Source organism: Pinus tabuliformis, chromosome X (genome assembly GCF_031772625.1).
Source record: "Pinus tabuliformis cultivar Carrire ecotype Pingquan chromosome X, CPIR1, whole genome shotgun sequence".
In the NCBI taxonomy this organism is placed as follows: domain Eukaryota; kingdom Viridiplantae; phylum Streptophyta; class Pinopsida; order Pinales; family Pinaceae; genus Pinus; species Pinus tabuliformis.
In genome coordinates, this window is record NC_142308.1 from 1,675,723,228 (window position 1) to 1,675,729,227 (window position 6,000).

Genomic DNA, 6,000 nt, shown 5'->3' on the forward strand with positions numbered 1-6,000 from the left:
TAAGTGTGGTGAAAAGAAAAACTCTTGCATTTTCATTTAGGGTGTTTTCCATCTACATTGATTAAGGAACAACTACATGAAAAGGGAACTGCATTGTGCATCTTGTTTGCTGCATTTTATATGCTGCATATTGTTTGTCTCTTCCCTTCCTTGGCTAGATTTTCATTGAAGAGAAAGATTCCGTTTCCTCATGCTATATTTTCATTGTAGGGAATTCAGGTGAATTCGTGGTGAGCCATAAAACTAAAACTTAATTCAAGGTCAACTTTAAATTTACTGAATCAGCCTAAGGAGCATTTGTAACATTAATGCAAACACATAGAATTCTAGGCTAGATACGTGTTACATGTTTTAACATATATAAATGTAGGAGATGTCGTTGTTTTCCAGTGTTGCATCCCAGGGGTGATATCCCGTTCCACATATGTAAGTGTATAGGAGTGTACTCCACGTACCTTCGATTATATTGGATGGCACTCCACACATGAAAATTATATGTGTTACCGGGAAAAGTGTCTATTTAGAACTGCTCTATCCCACTAAGGTGTGACAGCTGCCTTAGAAACAAACAGAGAAAACTACTTTCGTATTTCCTTTATGAATTAAAGATAGAGGGGGATAGAAAGAACCGACCTGTGTCTTGCGCTAATCCTTTGATCCAATCCCTCTCTTCTTTGACAGCTTCCAGCTACCTGCTCCCTTACTTGCCCAGCTTCACCAAGTTCCTGTAATATCACAGAAGAAGAAAACTATATAAAGACATGGATCTATATTCATAAACAGCTTAGGATCAGATTTAAGCTAAACATACAAATGTAACAAGCATCAATGATACACAATCATGTAGGAGAAACTCAAATAGTTTTATTGATATAACAAGAAGATCCAGGAGGAGTTACAACCGATGATTCCTAACCCAGCATCAACCTCCCAGCAAAGAAGCCCCTTCTTCACCTCCAAAAAAGCATAAATCACCCAATACTCTGATCTATATCTCAAAACCAACAACAATTCCTTGCAATGCACAAAATTCCAGCCTCTGGATCTCTGGGATGAGGGATCCATATATATATGTATGCAAGGAGGATGAGTCAACTTATGATTTGACTAGTGTCTTCTCTCTGTCAGTTCTTGCTTCCACTTGGAGACTAAGAGCCTCTTACTCATCCTTGGTCGAATTCAGTGAGGCAAGTGTCATTGGAGAAGATTCTGGAAGCTTCCATTGTCTTTCCACCTCGCGGAATGGCACTTCCATTTGTCATTTCCCGCTCAACGCACCCTGATAGTGCATTTAGGTGCGTTGCAACGCACCTAGCTAGTGTATTTAGGTGCTATGCAACGCAGCTAGCCAGTGGAGTAGCTGAAATGATCCTGATTTGACTGATTCTGAGCAGTTTCTGGTGGAGAACTTCTGGGAGAAGCTGTAATTTGTTGATCTTGTTCCTTTAGGGGTTGGAACAACACTTTTAGGGACTTAGGAGCCCTTGGTTTATGGACATTTCATGCTTGGTGTTGCAAGGCACAAAAATGTCTATAATAGTTGCCCCCTAAAGTATGAGGCCGTTAATCGGGTGAAATGCTTTATTATGAGGATCCAAAGTTCTTTCAATGCTGGGAGGAGACCTGTAATAAGATACAATACAATACATTATCTTCATACTATTTTTCATGATCTAGCTGAGGCAGGCATTCCCATGCTCATCTTTATAAATTCATTTTCATGTACATAGGACAGAAAATCGTCTGAGTGTAGACTGATGATTCTGATAGAACCATCATCCTTTTGGTAGGATGATTATCTGTGCTGCAATGCTGTACATTTTAATGTCTTTATTTTCCCGAATATATATCACAGCCCGGATGGATGAAATTAGATCCGGGGTCTTCAATATTGTCCGATCTTCACTCGAAGTACAAGTCGATCCATGTGAGAAATGTTCTGAAGTCGAACATGGAAAGACATCGCTTGATTACCAGTCAATGATGTAAACTGTTAACAAGCGTGAGAGGAATCACCGATAATGATAATGACCCTCAAGGTACTACAATACAATTCACGTGGTGTGAATAAAGGACTTGGCGTCGAACACCACGCAAAATCTTTCGGTCGAAGGCCATTGATGTAAACCTGTCGCCGGAAGTGAGAAACTTGCCATTGAGGCATGCAAGCTTCAAAGTACTGAATGGGGTGTCCCTAGACCAACTTCTTGGATAATGAGCTGATGTCGACAAGAAGTGATCCGTCAAAGGAGGGCCTTAATGAATCCCACATCAATGACACGGAATGGAGCAAATGATTTTGATGGAGGTGAAAACAATCTGATGATATACGGTTCAGTATGGCGGTCATGAAAGAATGAAGTATAATGTATGGTAGTGGGTGGGACACAGGTGACTTATCTGGATGACTTCTCTTGCACATGTCGGCGACACTTATGTGATGGATTGGTAGCATTAACCCCAAATGTGGATGGTATGGCGTGACCATGGTGATGTGACCGGTGAATGAAACAACCCAACCCGACTCGGACACGAAGTGGAAGTGTCATGTTCAAGAGCGACTTGCTACCAATAAAGATTCTTTGAGTTTTCTTCCCAATTTTTCCCCAGTCATTGCTGACCAGTACCTCTTTATTTTTGTCAAGCTTGAGGAGGATAACATATGCTTGTTCTATAATTTTCCGTTCGGGCAAACCCATCGCTATATTTTAACGAGCCTAGCGATAGTGAAACTCGTTCTCATCTAAAGACAAGTTTTTCGTTATTAATCTTTTTAACGAGTTTAACGACAAAGATAACTCGGTCCTTTTCATTTTTTAGAGAGTCTGAAAAGGTACGTAAAGGTAACTCCAAATTTCCTTTTTCGTCATCTAATCCCTGTTGGGCAATTTATTGGGCTTAAATTGCTACATTAAATTATCAACCAGGGAAACTCATAAGCTTGTGATGGTGCCAACAATATATATGCAAGAGTAGGCAACTAACTCTATGTCTAATGAAATTATTTAAGATTCAATACAATATGCAAGGGAAGAGGCTCCTAACTAAGGAGGTCCTGGTTGTCCTTCCTTACAGTATCATAGAGAAATCATTCATAAAACCAAAATCTTAAAATAAAGACAAGAGAATGAACTTAATCATTGTTCAGAGTCAAGTAGAGAGAGAGACTAACTTAGTCTCTTGATTGTCCTCTCATGTAATAATCCAAACTAAACTAAGATCATCCACAAGCATAAGAAATGAAACAACTTGAAACATAAACACAAAAGAATGAATTTCAATTACCATATAAATCATTGGAGAGAGAGCCTAACTTAGACTCTTGGTATCTCCTCATATGATACTTGAAACATAAAAGCAAAAGAATGAATTTTAATTATCATGCAAATCAAATGGAGAGAGAGTCTAACTTAGACCCTTGGTTGTTCTCTCACATGCTGATAAGATTTTAATTCAAAACTCATTCACCAATCAAATCATTAAACATCTAAACAATGAAATGAAACAAGATCTAATATGAAATAACATGTTTCTCTCATCCTTTTAGAGTGAGCTCAATTCTCCTAAGAACAAGACAAATTATTCCATATACTACATTAAGCAAACTTATATCTAAAAACTACATAATGGAAATAAAACTACATAATAGAAATGTATGAAAAATGAAGCTTTATTCTATGCCATCATAAGTTGGATACAATGCTCTAAGAGTCCTCCCTTTGGAATGGAGGAGGTACTCCTATTTATACAATAAGATGAGATAACAAACTCATAATGATGATCCACTAATCTCTCTTTTAGTTCCATACATTTCTCAACCATCTAGACACATAACCCTATCCTCCATGATTTCCTCCATGAGGTCCATGATCTTCTCCATGAGGTTTATCTTCTCAAATTCGAATTTGATCCTTCAAGGCCACATAAAGGTGTCTTGGAAGCTTCCTTGGAACCTACACATGTCACCAAAACAACCCACTTTCCATATATAAAGTAAAATATATTGTTTTCTAATATTTAATCAAGAATTTCTCTCAAAAATGCTTAAAAATAAACAATATTTGGAAAATATGAATGAGACCCATTAATGGTGAATAGTAGGAAAAATGGAGTGACAAGGTGATGAATAGTGAGTGAAATAATGGAAGCATAGGTGAAAAATGTATGGTAATGAGTGCCATTTTTGGAGCCCAACATACTCCCCAACTGAAGTTCTTGCATGTCCTCATGCAAGCTACTACAATGACTTATTTGATTTGATTCTTAAATGAGCTTCCTTTTAACTTTGCACATCTTTGGATAACTTTTATTTGTTTGCAAAGCATTGACATATTTTAATGATTGGTTCTTGTGTTACAATCATTATTTACTTTGATCTCTTCTTAATGATTGGTTCTTGTGTTACAATCATTATTTACTTTGATCTCTTTTTAATGATTGGTTCTTGTGTTTACAATCATTATTTACTTTGTTGAGATCTCTTTTTAATGATTGGTTCTTGTGTTTACAATCATTATTTACTTTGTTGAGATCAATCATATGCTCATCATTTTGTAGTAGTTTTTATTGTGAGAAGACTATGTGGGTTAAGATGTAATATGAATGAGGAAAAAGAATGAAGTGTGAAATTCCCCCCTCCCCAACTGATGGTTTTTGGCAATTTTAAATGAGAAAGGAAATAGTGAAATAGTGGAATATTTTCCAAATATCATCATTTTAGCATCTAAAAAGAATTTCAAGATTAAAGGTTAGAAAACATCATACCTTACTTACCTAAGGAAGTGGATGAATCATGCATGTTCAGCTGCCACAATTCTGATCCGAAGCTTCTTCTTCAAGTTGTGGATGAAAGGTGGGTCTGTGTTGTTGTATCGGCTGCTGGATCCTCTGCTACTAGATGATGAATTTGAGGAGTCTGTTGAACATGGCTGAAAGTCGTATCTGCTACTGGATCTTCTGCTGCTGGATGATGAATCTAATGAGTCTGCTAAATATGGCTGAAAATCTATAAGGCTTGGAAGGTATACAAAATATATATAAGTTACATGTCCCTCCCAGCGTTATTGATTGACTTGTCCTCAAGTGATGGCAAACTGAAAAAAAATGAAAAGGAATTGGCGTCATCTGCTACAAAATATGGGTCTTCAAGTCTTCAACGCTCGATGGCACAAATCTTACTATGTGATTAAATGTGTCGATGTCGAACATAGCAAGAAGTTGTTGACTTAGTGGCCGTTAATGAATTCCCCTAGCCAACACAAGAGCTCCCACCATTGATTCCAATGGGAGTCAGGATGCCTAACACATCTTTGTAGGTACGGATAAATTTGTCGTGGTCGAGTCACCTACAAGATCCAACGAACAAGGGATATTAATGTACTCCCATTGTTCATTGGCAAGAGTACTTGCCATTAAGGCATGCAAGCCTCTAGGTGTTTTTTCAATGATACTTAGACTCTAGGACTTTGACTCAAGCAGAGTTTTATTGCGGAAATGAAGGGGAATGGTAATGACATGGAAAATGACAATAAGGAAATGCATGGTGTATGAATAAGAACTCTTGCTGTGAAAAATGGATATGGAGATGGGATGCTTTATGGACATGGACAATTGGTGGAAAATCTTTTGCAGAATGGGAGTGCAAAATAATGGTTCTGGACATGGATTTGTCTTTAGAATGTTTCATGAAATTAGTCGTTGGAAGACCAATTGTGCGCACAATGTAATCTCCTTAATGAATACTTGATTGTCCTGTAACCTGTAAAAAAACTTGGTACAAAGAAAACATAAGTGTGCTCATGAAGAAATGGCCAGTTGCTTCATGTTTCTTACGCAAAAAATTTATACCAAATAAATCAAATTAAGGACAATCAAAGTTTTGAATTTGACTTAATCATGATATTAAAATCATTCCATTCTTAAAATAACCATGGAAATGTTATACTCCCTGTTTGTGTCAGCGGACTTTGTGCATGGCGAAAAGTTTGACATTTGCTGTGT